Source organism: Pinus tabuliformis, chromosome 4_1, assembly GCF_031772625.1.
Source record: "Pinus tabuliformis cultivar Carrire ecotype Pingquan chromosome 4_1, CPIR1, whole genome shotgun sequence".
In the NCBI taxonomy this organism is placed as follows: Eukaryota; Viridiplantae; Streptophyta; class Pinopsida; order Pinales; family Pinaceae; genus Pinus; species Pinus tabuliformis.
The window spans coordinates 77,995,788-78,016,305 of record NC_142303.1 but is presented as its reverse complement, the minus strand read 5'-3'; the positions used below and the strand labels follow the sequence as shown (position 1 = coordinate 78,016,305).

At 36.1% G+C, this 20,518-nt stretch overlaps 1 pseudogene; it reads left to right on the top strand.

Moving 5' to 3' along the window:
* The first annotated feature begins 310 nt into the window (after positions 1-310).
* Positions 311-20,160, top strand: LOC149174248 ((E,E)-alpha-farnesene synthase-like; annotated as a pseudogene).
* Positions 20,161-20,518: the final 358 nt, after the last annotated feature.

The following is a 20,518-nucleotide window of genomic DNA, read 5'->3' as shown; positions in this document are numbered from 1 at the left end:
CCCACTCGACTTTGTTGATATTTTTAGATGTCACTGTTGATATTCACTCTGGCCACACATTACAGGTGTCGATAAAGGCAGCGCTTGGTGTGTAGGTAATTGTCTTCCTCCAACAACCACAGCGTAACACCGTTGAAATCGTCCATACGCAGTGACGTCTATATATTCGGAAACGAGGTTGTACCACACAAACATAGTAGCCTATTTTGTCCCAAAGAGTGTAGCAATATTGGCTCTTCTTTCTATCTCATCACTTGTACCCATGGCCTCCCTCGTCGACCAAGCCGAGCTGTGCAGCAAATCTGTGAGCATGACTTCATCTGGTGTACAAAGACGCACAGGCGATTACCATTCCAATCTCTGCGACGACGATGTCCAGTCCCTCTCAATGCCTTATGGGGTGGGTAATCACTAATTCAATTCAATTCAATTTATTCTTTTGTTGATTCCTTCATCACATTGAATTAATACAATTGAATAAATTTCTCCAATTTACTTCAGGAACCTTCTTACCGTGAACGTGTTGATGGACTCGTTGGGGAAGTAAAGGAGATGTTCAATTCACTTACAGTACTCACTCCCCTCAATGATCTCCTTCAACGCCTTTGGATGGTGGATAGCGTTGAACGTCTGGGAATCGATAGGCATTTCAGAAATGAAATAAAATAAGCTTTTGATTATGTTTACAGGTCGGTCACCGTAGCCTTATCATCATTCTTTGTTGTGCTAATTTATATGTGGAATACAATGTACGTGCGATTATAACCATAAATTATCGATCTTGGTCTGCAGCTATTGGAGCGAGAAAGGCATTGGATGTGGTAGAGAGAGTGTTGTTACTGATCTCAACTCAACTGCCTTGGGGTTCCGAACTCTTCGACTACACGGATTTCCGGTGTCCTCAGGTACATTTTATTACTAATCGGTGGTTTCAGAAAAGTTGAATCCTAGTATCTGTAATTTTTCGGTCTCTCTCATGGATCTGCTTTAATAAATGTTTTCATTTTATTTCATCTCAGATGTTTTGGAAGTTTTCAAAGATCAAAATGGGAAGTTTGCAGGCTGCTCTGCCAATGCTCAGACAGAGGTAGAGATGAGAGGTATTCTCAATTTATTTAGGGCCTCCCTTGTTGCCTTCCATGGGGAGAAAGTCCTGGAAGAGGCTCAAATATTTTGTACATTATATTTACAAGATGCCGTAAAAACGGTTCCGATCTCCAATGATAATCTATCACGAGAGGTGAGCCAGCGATACCAATTCAAATTCACAAAATAGAGTATTTTATTGTATGCCTTTTAGATTTTTTAATAACAACAATACTGTGGCTGGAAGATCAAATACGTTATTGAATATGGTTGGCTCACAAATTTTCTGAGATTGGAAGCAAGGAATTAAATCGACGTATTTGGAAAGGACACTATTCCCTGCATTAAGGACACTATTCCCTGCATTAAGTACAGTATATGCCAGGCCCATTATTTTATTTGATCAAAGTCATCTAAATTACATGAATTTTATGTTAAATCCACTTTGCATTTACCTTTTCAGGACGACGACTGAGACCGAGAAGCTCTTAGAACTTGCAAAATCGGAGTTCAATATCTTTCACTCCTTACAACAAAATGAGTTAAAACAGCTCTCCAGATAATGATCAGCTGTCACCAGGATTATCATTTCTTTTTTTACAGTCAAATTCGGATTTGACTGGTCTCATATTCAAAATTTATTTTGGGTGAAAATGGTGGAAAGATTCGGGTTTCTCTCAACTGACATTCACTCGGCATCGTCACGTGGAATTATACACATTGGCCTCCTGCATTTCCATTGAGCCCAAACATTCAGCATTCCGATCGAGTTTTGCCAAAATGTGTTACCTTGGAATAGTTGTGGACGACAGCTATGACACTTTCGGAAGGAAGGAGGAGCTCAAACTCTTCACAGCCACAATTAAGCGCTGAGCTTATCTCTATTGCCGGGGAGTTGGGTAGGTGCCGGTGTACGTCGAATTAATTGTCAAGTTAATGTTGTAGGTGATAGGTCCAGGACTCTCGGTCTTCGTTAATAATCTATCCAGTTTCGTGGTGGAAAAGTTTTAGAAATTTTTCGGGGAGTTGGGTAAGTGCCGGTGTACGTCGAATTAATTGTCAAGTTAATGTTGCACGTGACAAGTCGAGGACTCCCGGTCTCTTTCCAATTCCAAACTTCCCCCCAAAATGAATTCAAATCATCCATTTTCAGCGGCAATTTTTTAATTCTTCCGGGTGTCCTTCCAGATCCCTTTCCAATCCCCAACTTCCCCTAGATGAATTCAAATCCTTTATTTTTGGGGGGCAGTTTTTCAATTCTTGCGGTATCCTTCCTTCAAAGCTGAGGCCTGCAACTCTATGCAGCGATATGGAATAAGCAACAATGAATAGATGGATCTTTAAGAAACTGAGAGACGCTTGCGGCGAATTGCGCTTCTTCCATATTATCTGTAAGGTCCCCGAGTTGACACGGGCGCGGGCGCGGGAGCGGTGCGACGAGCGGGCGAGTTGACACAGGCGCGGGCGCTGTACGACGAGCGGGCGAGTTGACACGGGTGCAGGCACGGTAAACAGGTGTGAGCGTGCAGTGCGACGCGGGTGAGCGCACACAGGCGCGGGCGCGGCAAACAGACGCGGGCGCGGTGCGACCTGCGGGTGAGCGCACGTGGTGGCGACTCACGACATAAATGCGACATAACATATGCGACGAAACTTGCGATGGAAAGCAAGTGCGATGGGTTTATACCATCCGTGGAGCATTTGCAGTGAAGGGGTGGCCGACCTACGACGAGGGGGTGTGGCCGACTTGATGAGCGCCCAAACGATGCGACGGAGGGGTGTGTGGGCGGTTGGCTGGGCAGCCCCACCCACACTTACAACACATATATATTGGAGCGTTTTGGAGCTCATTTGCATTCAACAAGTTCAATCAACACATCTTCTACGATCTTGGAGATAAGTGCGCAGTTTAGAAGGAGGCTTGAGCGCATAGCTCATGCGCACTCCTTGAGGACGCACTTGTGAAGATTTCTCACGGTGAGAGGTGAAGGTGTTGGGCAAGACGTGCCTGGGTTGGTTGTACGGTTGTGATATTGTGCCAGGACTTGGCGAGGGTGTCTTGGTGGCTCGGGTGAGCACCCGCCCATCGTGCAAGGGGTGCACAAGGTTGTAAAAGGCGGGGTTGCCTCTGATTGTAAAATTGGTTAAGTATGAGACTTGGTCTTGCCAAGACATACTTGTATATTGTAAACTGATATTCTTAATATATTATTGGGCAGAATCATTGTTCAGGGAGTTGCCCCTCCCTTTATACTGTGCAATTGTTGTTCTCTTTTATAATTGCTGATAATAATGAATGAGTATGGGAGTTCATTAATATAAAGGATAAACATAATATTGCTTGGTTGCGAAACACAAACTAAGTAAGGAAAAAGTGTAATAGGCGTAGTCCACGAACATTAGTATTGGTGAAAAGAAAGTGTTCAGTGGTGCCGCACCTCGCTATAAGCGGTTGGAAGACTACTGCAGGTGTAGGGGCGTGACAAGTGGTATCAGAGCTTCAGTTTGGAGCTATTGAGCAAGGTTGCTCGTGACAATGGAAACGGGTTTTGCAACCTTCAAGTAAGAGTAAGGGAGTTTACTTGAAGAGTCAAGGGAGGTTGAAAAAAAGTTTGCAAAATGGGGCAAAGGCTTGTTCAAAGCAAAGGATGCTCTCCATGCCTTGGTCAAGGAAGGGATTTCTGACAGGAATAGGGACGAAGCCTATCGACTTGCGAAAGAAGTAGACTTGTTTGAAGCAGAACTCAAGGAATTGGAGATAAGACAGAAATTGATTCAAAAGAAGTGGGAATGGCTAACTCTTGAGGTGAAGCGTTCCATAGCTTTGACTTGTAAGGGGAAAGCTGCAAAAGATAAGAAGAATGAAGATGCTTCTATGGGGATGATGCAGATACTTGGTGCTTCTGCTACTACAGAGGTGGTCTCTAGGAGGGACCCTGAGAGGAACAGATTAGAGTATGTTTGAATGAAGGTTGGAGGTGCTGATGTACTCACTATGGTGGATAGTGGGACTTCTCACAACTTCATGGGTGAGGATACTGCGAGAAGAATTGGGCTGAAATTTGTACCTACAAAGGCACAAATGAAGACAGTGAATTCTCCTCCTATTGAAATTCTTGGTATAGCTGAAAGGGTGGACACTACACTTGGTGAATGGATAGGGAAGGTTGACTTCACTATAGTGCGGATTGATGACTATGAGGCTGTATTGGGGATAGAGTTCATGAAACAATTTGATGCTATGATCGTTCCACATTTGAAGAAGCTCTATATTTACGATGGAAGGGAAGATGTACCCATTGGTGTGACAAGGCTTGATTGTAGGTTGGGAGTGATGCAAATGGAGGATGAGAAGAGAATGGGAGACATGAGTAAGCGGTTGTCTACTGTTGAGGAAAAGCTTACCGAGCAGTCATTGGTCATCAAGTCACTTTCAGATAGCATCTTGGATTTGTCAAGAAGGCTAGAGTTGGTTGAGGATGATGATGATGATGAGGAGGTGTATGTGAGGCCGGATGTCCAGAAGGAAGACCGGGTTGCTTATCTACAAAGGATGGAGATTGAGGATCCTGATAGATGGATCGAATTGATTAGTGAGGGAGAGCCTTCAGGCTCTACTCCCTCTACATCTTCTTAGATGGATGAGAAGATGAGGCTCATTGTTAGCTGCTCATGGTAGTGAGTCCTTAAAACATGTTGGGCAGGTATGATTGATGGTGCAGGGATGGCTTGGCATCAAGCATCATGACATGTTGCAGATGAGATGGATGGAGTTTCCATGGACCTGAGCATGGATTATGGAGATCGATTCTTGATGAGTCAAGAATGTGGCAGGATGTTTTGAGGAACAACTGAGGATGGCATGAGGATGTTCACTCTCATGGTGTGAGCGTGACAGTTGGATTAGCTACCCAACTAGTTCATACATGGGGTCGCGAAGTGTGCATAAATATGTTAGCATTGTGTTGGAGTATCATGACAGAGGTTCACATTGATGACACATGATGAGGTCGACACGAGATGTTGCAGTGGAGATTGTGACAGAGGGGTCGATGATCATGGATCGAGATGATATCCGATATACATACCGTTGAGGTGTATGCCTTGATATGGAGAGCTTGGTGGTAGTTGGTCACTAAGTTGGAGACATGATGGAGATGGAGTTCTACATATGTTGCAGGGATGTTTGCCTTATGTGGAGGAGTTGACATCATGGATATTGACAATCTTGGTGGATGGCTACTGAGATGGTATGTTGTCGAGGACGACAACGATTTCAGGTGGAGGAGGATGTAAGGTCCCCGAGTTGACACGGGCGCGGGCGCGGTGCGCCAAGTGGGTGAGTTGACACGGGCGCGGTGCGACGAGTGGGCGAGTTGACATGGGCGCAAGTGCGGTAAACGGGCGCAGGCGTGCAGTGCGACGCGGGTGAGCGCACACGGGTGCGGGCGCGGCGAACGGGCGTGGGCACAGTGTGACCTACGAGTGAGCGCACACGGTGGCGACTCACGACAGAAATGCGACATAACATATGCGACGAAACTTGCGATGGAAAGCAAGTGTGATGGGTTTATACCATCCGTGGAGCATTCGCGGTGAAGGGGTGGCCGGCCTACGACGAGGGGGTGTGGCCGACTTGATGAGCGCCCAAACGATGCGACGGAGGGGTGTGTGGGCGGTCGGCTGGGCAGCCCCACCCACACTTACAACACATATATATTGGAGCGTTTTGGAGCTCATTTGCATTCAACAAGTTCGATCAACACATCTTCTACGATCTTGGAGATAAGTGCGCAGTTTAGAAGGAGGCTTGAGCACATAGCTCATGCGCACTCCTTGAGGACGCACTTGTGAAGATTGCTCACGGTGAGAGGTGAAGGTGTTGGGCAAGACGTGCCCGGGTTGGTTGTACGGTTGTGATATTGTGCCAGGACTTGGCGAGGGTGTCTTGGTGGCTCGGGTGAGCACCCGCCCATCGTGCAAGGTGTGCACAAGGTTGTAAAAGGCAGGGTTGCCTCTGATTGTAAAATTGGTTAAGTATGAGACTTGGTTTTGCCAAGACATACTTGTATATTGTAAACTGATATTCTTAATATATTATCAGGCAGACTCATTGTTCAGGGAGTTGCCCCTCCCTTTATACTGTGCAATTGTTGTTCTCTTTTATAATTGCTGATGATAATGAATGAGTATGGGTGTTCATTAGTATAAAGGATAAACATAATATTGCTTGGTTGCGAAACACAAACTAAGTAAGAAAAAAGTGTAATAGGCGTAGTCCACGAACATTAGTATTGGTGAAAAGAAAGTGTTCGGTGGTGCCGCACCTCGCTATAAGTGGTTGGAAGACTACTGCAGGTGTAGGGGCGTGACATTATCAATCGCGAGTCGGCAAGCATCATCTTCCAAGTTTTGGCCAGAAATCTCAGTATGTTTATTTTTTTCCTGTTATGAAAAATTAAAAGCTGTACTTATGAAGTCAGCGATATCCATAATAAGTGTTTGATAGTTTTTATCATGTCTTGCAGAGAGACGATCCAGAAATACTTGTCCAAGATATAACAAGATGATATGGGTGGCCTCCAGATCCAGATCCAAACAAAGGAAGGAGAGTGAGTTGATACCGAGACCATTCTTGGATCATTAGGTCACTCTTTAGAGGTGAGAAACTAAATTATTTTTTTGTTTTCCAGGCTATTAGAATAGGGTTGTAGGGGTATTCAAACAAATATTGATTTAAATATTAATTAGACTTAGGTTGTAGAAGAATATTTAAACAATAGTTAATGTAAAATTGAATGGCACATTTGAAGTAATGGCAAATACTGCAGCCCAGAGCACCAGTGGTTCATGGCGAATCCAAAAGGAACAAGTTGCCTATAGACTTCTTTTTGTTATTTTCAGAGGAAGCGAAAATTGTTACTCTCTGAGAACTGATCACCTAGGAACATCACCAACTATACAGAGCAGTTACAACAAGTCAAGATCTCAAGCTGCATGCGATGCAAATATGGGATGAAGTATTGGCAGATCGCTTACTATATTGTGAATGGCTTAATCGTTAGAGTTACTATGATGTTAACACAAGAGTGTGCATTGGACTTCTTTTACTTCTAAATTATGCATTCATTTATCATTGTCTTATATCCGCTTGTCTTAACGATGTCTTTATTGGTATGACACATTTCTTTTAATAAATTTCAAATTTTTTACTTTTATGTTATGCGTTAATGTTTAATATTTGGTATTTAATTATTATTTATTTTTGATAAAATATAAATTTAGTTTATGTTTGAAAAAACTTAACTGAAATAAATAATATATATTTTAATAAAATATAAAATAATATATGATATTTGGTTTATGTTTTAAAAAATGAAATTAAATAAATAATAAAATATTAAGATTAGAGATTATTAGATTAAAAAAAAATTCATTTATAAAATACAAAATAATATTTGATATTTGGTTTATGTTTAAAATAATGAAATTAAATAAATAATAAAATATTAAGATTAGAGATTACTAGATTAAAAGAAAATTTATTTATAAAAGAGAAATTAATAATTTTTGTTTTTGAGAATTAGAATAAGAACTAAGTAACAATTTAATTATGTTGATAGACTTGTTTATTTGAAATAAGACTTCTAAAATGTTTATTTAATTATTAATAATTATTAAGTGGATGATAGAGATTTAACATCTACATAATATTTATAGTAATATACATAAATCGAAGGTTAATATTTATTTGCAAGGTTTGTATTTTTAATTAAATTGATCGATTAAAAATAATGTCATATGAACTTAGTTAGTTCATATGAATAAATAATTTAATTAGTTTTTTTAACCTTTTTTAATTTTAGTAATATATATAGTAATATACATAAATCAAAGGTTGATATTTATTTGCAACGTTGTATTTAAGCGTCTGGGTGACATTATGCACAAACACAAAAATGCAAATTCTGCACTTGAGGAGACCAACAAATTTCTAAATGACTTCCAAGAGGAAACCACCTTTGTTGGCTACTTTCGAGCACGATGGTTGGATAGAATAGGTTTGATTTCTGTAGCTTTAATTTTCATATTTTTGGTATAATTGTATTGACTATTGACATACTTTATTTTGTGTTAATCAAAAGTGTGGGCAAAATGTTGTTGTCACTTAAAGCATGCCGAAAAAGAAACAAATGGCGCTATTGAGTCCTACCATTCACATTTGAAACAAGTTCTTTTGAAGTCAATACGAGCAACTTCACATCGTCGAGTGGATTGGTTGGTGCATCAGTTATATTCAGTGGTCCACATTTTTTATTGGTGGCGTCAATGTGCAAAGGAAAATGGTTTCCATTGAAACTATAAGGTGGAGAAAATAGAAGTTCATTCATGGCCAAGGGCACAATCTATTCTAGATTGTAATGTGAGTGGATTGGTTGGTGCATCAGTTGTGTTTAGTGGTCCACATTTTTTATTGGTGGCGTCAATGTGCAAAGGAAAATGGTTTCCATAGAAACTATAAGGTGGAGAAAATAGAAACTCATTCATGGCTAAGGGCACAATCTATTCCAGATTGTAATGTGAGTGGATTGGTTGGTGCATCAGTTGTGTTTAGTGGTCCACATTTGTTTACTGGTGGCGTCAATGTGCAAAGGAAAATGGTTTCCATAAAAACTATAAGGTGGAGAAAATAGAAGCTCATCCATGGCTAAGGGCACAATCTATTCCAGATTGTAATGTGACACTGCACCACTCAGATTCTTCATTAGCATGGGTGCAAAGCCAACATGATATAGATAAATCATATATAGTATGCCATTCAAGTTCAAATTTTGCTATGTGTGATTGTGATTAGGCGAAAAATGGATATCTTTGCAAACATGTCATCAAGGTTAGCATAATGAGGGAAAAAATAAGTTTGGAACAAGTAAATCTAGAAGCAAGAATCAATGCAACAACCCAAAACCAGGTGATTTGAGTATTTCATTGAATATGTAGATCAATAATAATAAATAATAGTCATTGTGATCTAATACCATATAATGTTTTGTTCACAAATACGTGAAAATGATGACTTTGAAAGTGTGGATAACTTGGATGTTGATGTCATGGTAATAATTTAATAACTCTCTAGATTTTATATTTGTTATCACTCTTTTAATATTGTTCTGACTAGTTGTTTTTTTTCTTTGTAGGTAAATGATAATGTTAATGCTTCCATGGATTCTTATGTTGATGTCATGGTAATGATTTCATAACTTGGTTAATTTTATGTTTTTTATCACTCTTTTACTATTGTTATGACTATTTTTTGTTTTGTTTTGTAGTTAAATGATAATGTTAATTATGTTTTTTATCATTCGTTTATTGTTGTTATGATTGTTTTCTTTTTTTCTTTGTAGGTAAATGATAATGTTAATTATTCCATGGATTCTTCCACTAATGTTGATCCAAGTCACAAACGAGAAAAGATCTCACAAAATATTAGGCATATTTTTGAGTCACTTTTTGCAGTTACCTGGTGATGAGTCACATCTGCACTTCTTAGAAAAACACATGGAAGATGTTGCAAGTGAATTCAAAACAGCATTGACATCAACCACGTTGGGGTTGGACCATCCAACTGCACCATATTTCAAACAAGTGCAAGATGGATTTGGATATACACTTGGGCGTGAAAGAGATTTCTTGGAGAGGATGGTCACTCGTAAGCACTCGTATACATCATCTAGCTCTGCACAATTTCCTCCTCCAACACAAGGTTCAAGAAGGAAAAAAACATTTGCTAATGAGCTTGATAGAGCTGCTACAAGAGACAATGAAAGAAGTACAAACATATGAATGTGAGAATTATATATCTCAAATGTGAATGTTAGTTTCAAATGTTTTAATTTAAAAGATGTATAATCTAAACTTGCAAAGAAATGCCAAGGAAGTTATTTATTATATGGTTGGTAATGTAGGATCTACAAAGTTTTTTAAAATAGTTTCAAATGGAATAACTAAACTAAGAAGTTTGACTTATGTACCAACATCTATCATGTTCATCTTTTTGGTAAACCAACATCTATCATGTTCATTTTTTTAGTAAACATGATGTTTTTCCTTGCATTTGTATTTCTTTCCTTGTTGCAACTCTTTGTTTTAAGTGTAGTATGTGCACAAAGATATCATTAATTTACTTAGTATTTTGATTTCATTAATTTTCTTAGTGTTTTTATTTCTTTGCAATGCCAGCATGGGAGAGATTAAAGCTATGGAAGATTGAGTGTTTTAACTCCCTACTTTGCAATTTTGTTGGTTAAGTAATTATTTTGCTTAGTGGTTAGATTGATTTAGAGGCCCGAGTTATATTCCACACAATCTCCATCCAGTGTAATTCAAAATTAAAAATAGACATGCTAGTTTGGAGATTCTCTTATAACTCTAAATCTGGCAAGAGAGAATTATCTTATCTCAAGATAGCTTGTGTGAAGTTGGTGGGCCTTGAATCTAAATGCAAACTTCTAAAAATTCTATTATATTAAAGTTAATTTGATTTTTCTGTTATATGAATTAATTCGTTCAGATGTTTTATCTCAAGATAGCTTGTGTGAATCTGGTGGACCTTGAATCTAAATGCAACTTCTAAAAATTCTATTATATTAAAGTTAATTTGATTTTTCTGTTATATGAATTAATTCGTTCAGATGTTTTTGGTTGGGCATTATTTTTGGATTTTCATTTCAATAAAAGTAAGGGAATATATGTTTAAATTTCATCATAGGTGTAATTTTTTATCATGATATTTGATAATATCAATTATTTTTATTTATTTTTATTAAATTATAAGTATATCAGTATTATTTAAATTCCAAATTTAGCATTTTTATATGTTATCAAAGGATTTGTTAAAAGTAATGATATTTAAGAACATATTTAATTTAAGTGTAACTTCAATTTAATTTAATTAACATTTCCCAGGATACTATAAAAGCTTGATTATCTTCGGCTGTGGAAATATCACAATAATGACAAGGTCGGAATACCATAATATCATCTTTTGTAGTGGAATAGGATAACTTATGGGTTTAATGTAATTTTTTTTAAAGAAAAATGTGAACTAGCTAGTCCTTAAAGCAACACAATTTTTTTTCTCTAACATGATTGTGGTTGCAACAACATTGAGTTATGTTTGTATAGAGTATACATTATAATTAAACATATATGATAATTAATAATAAATTATTTATTATCAAACTCATATAATATATTATCATATTATAAGTTGAATGGGAAAATTATAATGGATGAGTTTATGTATACTAGGATTGTATTTTTATTCATTGTTAAATTAAGTTAGAATATTTTATCTAAAAAATATGTGAATAATTTTTATTTGGCTAGAAACATTTTGATTAAAATGTTGACTTAGTTTGGTTTTATCCATTATAATAGTTTACAAAACTTAGTAAATGAAGTATTATAATGTTTAGAAGATATTTTATTTTGGATAAGAATTAGTACATCACATTTCCAATCTTATATTAAATTACCTAAATTTAGGAATAAAGCTAATCATAATACCTAATTAATGAAATATATTATAAATTATAGATAATATTTATTAATAATTAAATTTTATGAAGTATTGACAAAAAAAACTGCACATATCTATATCATGAGTATACTCTACATAACATATGTAGGCCTTCTAGACTACTTATTCATTACGAAAAAATTCATTATGAGTTTTGATGTCATATTATAAATTAAACCTTAATTTGTTACATTCGTAGATTCTTTCTCTTCCTAATGTTTTGGAGGTAGCTTTTCTCTTGTAAAGTTATTTAAGGTTCTTATTTTCTTCATAACAAATCATTTTAACATTTAATCTATAAAAACCCATATCATGAGTGGGATTTATCATATCATTGTGAAATGCCACACAAAATAATGTAGACAAAGCATCATTCTATACTTATTTATTTCAATGAGTTTCCTTTCATATTCCTAATAATTGTAGATAATTTACCAAATATTTATTCTCGAAATGCCTCTCCCCTAATTTTGTAATATCATTAAAAGTTGACATTTTTATTCCCGTCTTGTAAGCTAGTTTCCAACATTTATGTGTTTCTTCTTGCATCGAGTATTATATTTATATAAGTATCTCTTTTTTTAGCCACCCTATATCCTAAAGATTCCATGGTACATTTTTGTTCTCAACAATAGGCTTAGTGTTTGTTAAGTCGGGCTTTCAATATCTTGAAATACTAATCCAAAACCTTAGTGTTTTAGTTACAACCCATTTTCTCTTAAAAATATTATTGGCTAGAATACTCCATGATTATACTAACCCCTATTTAACTTTATTACAGTTTTGTTGAATTTTGAAATAATCATGTCATTTGTTAGTTCACAATTCTACATAGAAAAAAATATGAATTTTAACAAAAAAATCCAAACTATAATAATTTCCTTTAAAGAAAAATATATCAAATAAAAATTACTTGAATAAATTTGAAATCCTATTTTTTTAACACTGTACAAGCAATTTTTCAATCAAAATTTCTTTGATCTTAAAAAATCCATATCTCATTCTCTATATGTAAAAAAAATTGTGTCAGTGAAATCTTACATCCATGGAAAATATACTTTTATCCTTGGAAAATATACTTTTAGTATAATTTATATTTTACAATGATCTAGAAAATCATAAATACATAATGTCATGATAATATTTCTTTAACATTAATATATTTTTTTCTTTTTACTTTAATCAAAATCACAATAATAATTCCATTGAGTGACACATAAATTATTTCTCAAAACTATTGTTGCATTCTTTTTATTCAAAAAAATTGAATTATTCATAATTAAAACATATATCCCAACAAACAAACATATCCAATCTTATAGAAATGGATGGAAGACATCACAAATAAGTTCAAAACAACATTGACATTAACAACTTTAAGGTTGGGCTGTCCAATTGGTCCATCTTTCCAAAAAATCCAATATGGATTTGGACATACATTGGGGTATGAAAGGGATTTCTTGGAGAGGATGGTCACTCATAAGCACTCATATACATCATCTAGCTCTGCACACTTTTCTCCCTAACACGGGGTTCTAGAAGGAAAAAAAAAAATTGCTAATGAGATTGATAGAGCTGTTACTTAAGACAATGAAAGAAATACAAACATGTGAAGTTGAGAAATATATACCTCAAACATGTAGGTTAAAATCAAATGATTTATTTAAAACATGTTTCATATAAACTTACAAAGCAATGCTAGAGAATTCGATAATTCTATGGTTGGTAATGGAGGATATAAAAAGCTTGTTAAATATTACTTCAAGTGAAACAACTATAGTAAGAAGTTTGAATTATGTACCAACATCTATTATGTTCATTTTTTTTTTATAAACTCTCCCATCGAAGAGAAATTAAAAAGGAACATGAAAGTTCACCTCCACAGGGTGTATGACTATGTGGATAGGGAATTTCTCTCAATGATCCTGTATAAAAATGGTTTTTTTCACAAGCATGTGAAGTGGATAATATCTTCCATAACATCAATGTTTATGGTTTTTCTCATCAACGAGGTGCCAACTCATTTCTTCAAAATTTATAGGGAGCTTCGCCAATGATGTGCACTATCTCTGCTTCTTTTCATTCCGATCATGGATGCCTTCAACAGGGGAGTTAAGGCAAGGTTTGAGGAAACATTGATATATGGATGCAAAATCTCCAAAGGATGAAAAATTTCTCAGCTGATGCTTGTGACGCACTGTGGGCTTGTGAAACAATACTCTCTAAGTGGGTCGATTTTCATACGATCATCATGGATTTTGGTAAATCTTTTGGGCTCTACATAAAAAAAAGACAAAAATGGAACTGATAGATGTGGTGGTGGATGACCTAGAAGTACTTGAAATAGCTTCCCTATTTGGAATAAAAATACTCTCTATGATAGATGGTTTTAAATACCTAGGATGTTTTCTAAAGCTTAGCAAGTACTTATTTAATGATTGGGAATGTCTTCTTTCTAAAAAAAAAGACTATTTTGTTGGGACCAAAGATGGTTGACATTGGGTGGAAGAGTCATTATGACAAAAGTTGTCTTGACTGGCATCTCGATCTACTAGATGCATCTTTTTCATCTTCCCCAATATTTCATTAACAAGATAGACTCAATGGTGGCTAAGTTTGTTTGGTTTGGTTTTTGGTACAGTAAAGAGGATCCATTGAATTAGGTTAATGTCCATTTCCAAGTCAATTGTATGTGGAGGCTGGGGAATTATTGACACACGATCCTTTAACCTATCCCTTTTCGCAGCAAATTTGTGGAGGTTATTTTGTGAGAAAGGGCTCTGATAGAGCGTATGAATACAAATAATCTCTTCAATGCATAATCGAGGAATGGATTGTTGAGGGGGCACCTCCTGTTGGCCGACGTTCCAAGATTTGGAGCAGTATTAGAGTTGTCCTACCGTGGCTAAGCAGTAACATTCGATGGGTGATTGGAAATGGATAAAGGATCCACATTGGTTTGGATTCCATCAAGGGTTTCAGTGGATGCCACTCTCTTCCAATACAAATAATCAAACCTCTCTCCTATATGGCGATGAACACCCTTGCTGGCCCGTGGAAGAGATATAGACTTGTCTGTGTTTCTTAGGATTGGTCACATGCATGGAAGATTGGTTTATAGGACATGACAACTGAGTGGGAAGACTATTGCAGTAGTCTATGCATGGTCGATATCCACTTATCACTGAGTTTGGATAAGCTAGTGTGGGGTGGTGGGGAGGGGGGAAATGGTCAATGATAGAATCCCTCTCAAGGAGGCCTACGACCACATCACTTCGACCTCTCTTCCCCTACCATTCACAGAATTCACCTTGCTCATTTGGAAATGGGATGCTCCCTTGAAGCTAAAATGCTTCTCTTGGCTCGCCATCCATAATAGAGTATTGACCTAGGACAATCTTCTCAAGAGAGTCTTTTCTGACCCTCGATGGTGCTTTCTTTGCAGGTTGGATTCAGAGAATGGCTCACACCTATTCCTGCACTATCATTTTGCCTCTAAAATGTGGGCAGAGGTATCAATTCGTTTAGGAATCCCTACTATTAGTAATGTACCTTCCATCCATGATTGCATACTCCTTTGGAACTACAGAATGAAGGCCTACAAGATTGTCCCTCTCGATGTTCTATGGGGCATCTGGAGGGCTTGTAATGCCCTTATTTTTTAAGGAAAAGCTCTGGACATCAAATGAGTTACTATAGGTATATTGGAATTATTCCAAGAGATTGTCTCTTGGCAACCAAAAATCCCTCGTCGATCTATCTCTTATTCTGATGTGGAGACAATTTATCCAATATGTTTCTTTGATGGGGCTTCCTCCGGTGGTGACTATGAATGTGCAATTGTTCTTCAATTTGACCTAGATGTTCACTTCCATTTCTCCTGGTATGGTGGTAGAGGACACAACGGTAGGGCTGAGTTATTAGCTCTTTGGGGTGCCTCGTAATGTGCTTCCTCGCTTGGCATTGACAAAATATTAATCATTGGAAACTCCTTATCTATGATTAACTAGGTGAAAGGAATCTCATCTCTTGATGTCCCCGATCTCTACAACTGGTTGCTACAAATTAGGAATTTCCTACCTCTCATCCCGGAAATCAACTCCAGGCATGTCTACCGGGAACAAAATTTGGAGGTAGATTCTCTTTCCACTATTGGCCTCTCCATCTGCCTTGGGTTCATTTTCTTTGAACTCTTTTATGGTGGTCAAAGCAATGACATGGCTTTTTTTTAGATCTAGTTCCCTCCCCTATCTTTGGTTTTTTTTGTTTCCATTTTTGCATTGAACTAAATGGATTTTTGTTGGTTTCGCCTGTTTATTATTTCCTTTTTTGTTGTGGTTAGGGATGCATCTCTACTCTCTTTTGATTGATGATTTGACACTACAATATATTATGTCATGAGACAGACGTTGGTGGAACATACTTACTCTTGTTTGCAATCTATCTTGTAAAGAATCATGAATATGTAAAACTTTTTCTTTATTGAATGGAAGTTATGTTAAATTATTTATTCTTGTAAAAAAATTTATTCATGATGATTACCATAAAATATTTGAGGATTGTATTCAAAATGGTAGATTGCTTCAAAATCTCTAATACAACTTTTTCTTTTGACTCCCTCAATGTTTAATGACATTAGAAACACTTTGGCGAACTTTTTAAAGTATGATGTAAATGATTCATTATGAATTGTTCATGTATGCAAACAATTGTATCAATATTGACTTTTGTAAAAGTCTTCCAAACTAAATGAAGATGAAACATGAAAATTTTAAATAAATTTAATACATGGATCAGAAAACTATTTTTAATACTTATCACAATCGTTATCATTAAATAGGTCAGCACTTATAAGAAATATATCTTAATGTTATAAATATTCTAGGGAAAAAGAAAATGAATAGTCTTTTAAACATAAAAATTGACAACCATAAGATTTTTATTTTTGGAATGTTGAAAAAGAAAATATTGGGTTTTCCCTTTTAAAATTGAAAAAGACAATAAAGAAATAATGATGACATGACATAAACAATATACACATTTGTAAAAAATTAAATGTGGAAATATCCTCTTTATAAAATTTAGTTCTCAATAATGTTCCCACATTAATTTAAAAAAAAAGAAAAAAAAAAAGAAGTTGAAATGTATAATTTTAACCAGTTTTTTTAAGTATATAATAAACTATATTTTATATATCTATATTTATAGTAATTAAAAAATAATAAAAAAAAAGTTTAATATTTTTTTAATATTTAGATATTTATAAATTATTTAATAATATTTTATATATATTTCGGAGGTTTGAGCGCTCTTCCCTCTTCCCTCGAATTACTGGAATCATCCATAAAGAAACACCTCCCACTCGACTTATCACACCCGCAATCCCCAACTTACTCCTTATAATCTAATACGTTAGCGTCCATAGTGTAACCGATTTGTCCAGTCAGTCATCGTAACCTAAACTGGATGTTTCATTATATATGTTGCACCGGTTATAAAAAGTTATTGTTAATATTTTTTTTAATATTATTATTAATTATTTAAATAAAAAATAAATGATATGTATAAACAAAAAATAAAATATTTTTTTAAATACTATTATATTAATATTTTTTTAAATAAAAATTAAATGAATTCTCTTAGGAACCAAGAAAATAAAATATGTTAGTTTAAAACAAAATCTAATTCCAATTGTGCAGCTAAGGGGAGTGACTTTCATTAAATTATAAAGTGAAGACTTGAAGAGCCTCAATCTCCCTCCACGTGAAGGCACATGGATATCTTATCTCTCGAGCTCCACGATTAAAGTTGAAGGCACGTGCATATCTTATCTCTCAAGCTCCGCGATCAAAGCTGAAGGACTATACAGATGTAATACACTTTAAGCGAAAGAGGTGGCGTTGAGAAATTTTCTGGCAGCACCATTCTCCGGTGAAAATAATTTCGTAATTAATATTAACGTCCGTCAGTATAAACAGAGATAAAAGGATGGGTCCACATTTCCATGTCAGCGGGTTTATCGAACCTGCAATTAGGATAAGGGTGGCCGCAATTAAGAGGTGGTGATGACTAATTAGCTTGCTTAGATCGATGGTTTAATCCAATAAAAATTAGCAACTAATTGTGTGTGCTTATGATGATTAGATGGGATCCGTCCGCCAGGGAGTGCCTTCCAGGATATATGAAAGGCATATATATGGTGTTTTACAATTGCGTTAATCAAATGGGTCAAGAGGCGGAGAAGACTCAAGGCCAAGACACGCTCACCTATGCTCGAAATACGATGTGGAAAATATTAACCCATACATATATTTGCAGTTAAAAACATATTTATTTTCTTCTCATAACATTAATAGGTTTGTAAAATATGGGGGCATCCAAACTCAGGCTAACTTAATTCGCATTGCATGCACTGTACTGGTGCGCAGTGGGAAGCCGTATTTGATGCGTTTCTGGAAGAAGCAAAGTGGATGTCCAGCGGTTATATACCGACGTTTGAGGAGTATTTGGAGAACGTGAAGGTGAGTTTTGGGTATCGAGCAGCCACACTACAACCCATTCTCACGTTGGATCAATGTTACTTGGGAGCGGGAGCGAAAACGGGTGCGGGAGCTACATTTTCAAAAACTCCCAGTTTGGGAGCTAATCCCGGAGCGTTTTTTCTATAATATATATACTTTTTATATTTTTATATTTTGATACATATATGTCAACAAAAACATGTAGAATTATGAATTAGATACAAAAAACATAAAAAAACATAGATTGAACCATATAACAACAATCATCTAGAAGTTATAATCTTCATCAACCACGTCCACAAGTTAGTAACATAATAACATACAACATATTGAGTTTCGTGATTCATCAATCTTAAAGTTTAAAGCTTTCAAAATTCAATATATAACATTTATCATCATTGATCACCAAAGTTGTACTTGTAAGCTAAGTGTAACCATTACAACAAATAATATCTAACATGAAATGAAATGTTATAAAATGAAATGAAACAACTTTCAACTTTCATGAAGCATCATGTTCATAATTCATTACTAATGAGTTATAATTGCCAACTTCAAACTTAAATTGCCATATATTGTTTAAAAATATATCATAATCAATATGAAAGAGTCAATAGTTATAAAAACTACTAGAAACTAGAATAGACAAGTAAATCTATTATCTATTGCTTATGCTTGGGCCTCTTGCCACCACGAGAAATGTCTAATTTTTTAGTCTTGTTGGAAAATCAAGGTCTTTGTCATTAATATCACCCTCTAAGCATTAATATCCAGAGGTATCTTTGTCATTACCTTTGTATCTGTATAAGGATCTTTGTCATTAATATCACCCTCTAAGCATTAACATAAGATAGAAAAAGCATAGCATGTCAAGTCAAGAATTTGTTTGAGTGATGCGTATGTTTTTAGGAGGGTCATGATAGAGGAGTTCGACAACCAATGTCACTAACATCAAGGTACATAGAGGGATTGGTGATCTTGATTAAATATGAGTTCCATACCCTAATACATGACAAAATTCAATGGAAACATTGCAATCCTAAAATCCTGAAAAACTGATAAGTCTGCTGGATTTTGAATGAAATCTAAAATTCTACTTTCTCCATATGAAATCCAATGAGGTCAGAACCACTCTCAAACATCTTGAGTCATTTCATGGTAATGTTAAATATTTAAGTAAAAGGATATCAATACTAGGGCCATAGGCTTGATCATTAAGTTGCCCCACTCAAAACTTATATGTTTCTTTGAAAAAAAATTGCATTTAGAACATTACTGCAAAATTTTTTTGCAAAAAAGGCTAAACGCTCCCGAAAAGGCAGGGAGCATTTTTTTTAGGGAGCACGCTCCCGACCTGCTCCCGAGTCGCTCCCGCCCGGAGCGCTGATTGGGAGCAGGATTGTGGGGGCGGGGGGGGCGCTACCCGGCAACACTGCGTTGGATATTCCCCTTCCCCTTCATGTCTTGCAAGAGATTGATTTTCCATCGAGATTGAATGATTTGGCATCTTCCATCCTTCGACTAAGAGGTGACATGTGCGGCTACCAGGTAAATTGGCATTGCAGCTTCTATATAAAATCAAACCTAAAGTACTGCATTTAATTGGTTTCAAAACTAGTTTTGGTTTTGGTTTGGATTTGGAATTGAAATGAAATTGGATGATATTGAATGTAGGCTAAGCAGAGCCATGGTGAAGAAGCTTCTTCTATATCCTATTATATGAAGGACAACCCTGGAGCAATAGAAGAAGATGCTTTGAATCACATAAAGAGCCTGATAGAGGAAAATATGAAAGAAATAAATTGGGAGTTTTTGAAACAAGACAACAATGTTCCCATCTCCTCCAAGAAACATGCTTTCGACATTCTGAGAGCTTTCTACCACCTCTACAAATACCGAGATGGCTTTAGCATTGCCAACAGTGAAACAAATAATTTGGTCATGTGAACACTCCTCGAACCTGTGTCTCTCTAACCCTCCCAAATACAATTACAAATTAGAAAGCGCATCTCCGGGTTATGAAAGTTGGCATGGCACTGTCGTTGTTGGAAATAATAATCCCAACCACTGCCTTAATCACACTAACAACCATTATGTTTGCATAGTCAACTACTACATAGTTGTGATTTTGTTTGCAGGCAGAAAGACAGAAGTCATAACAGAAGTTCAGAGCGGACCATTCCGCAACACATCACACAGATTAAAGCATTTAATGAAGTTTATTAATTAGATATGGGCAAACATTCATTCCACGATTGTTGCCCACACTCCACAACACCTGCAAGTTTAGAAAATTATTTACTATGTAAATTCGCCCATGTTGCATCTTAGA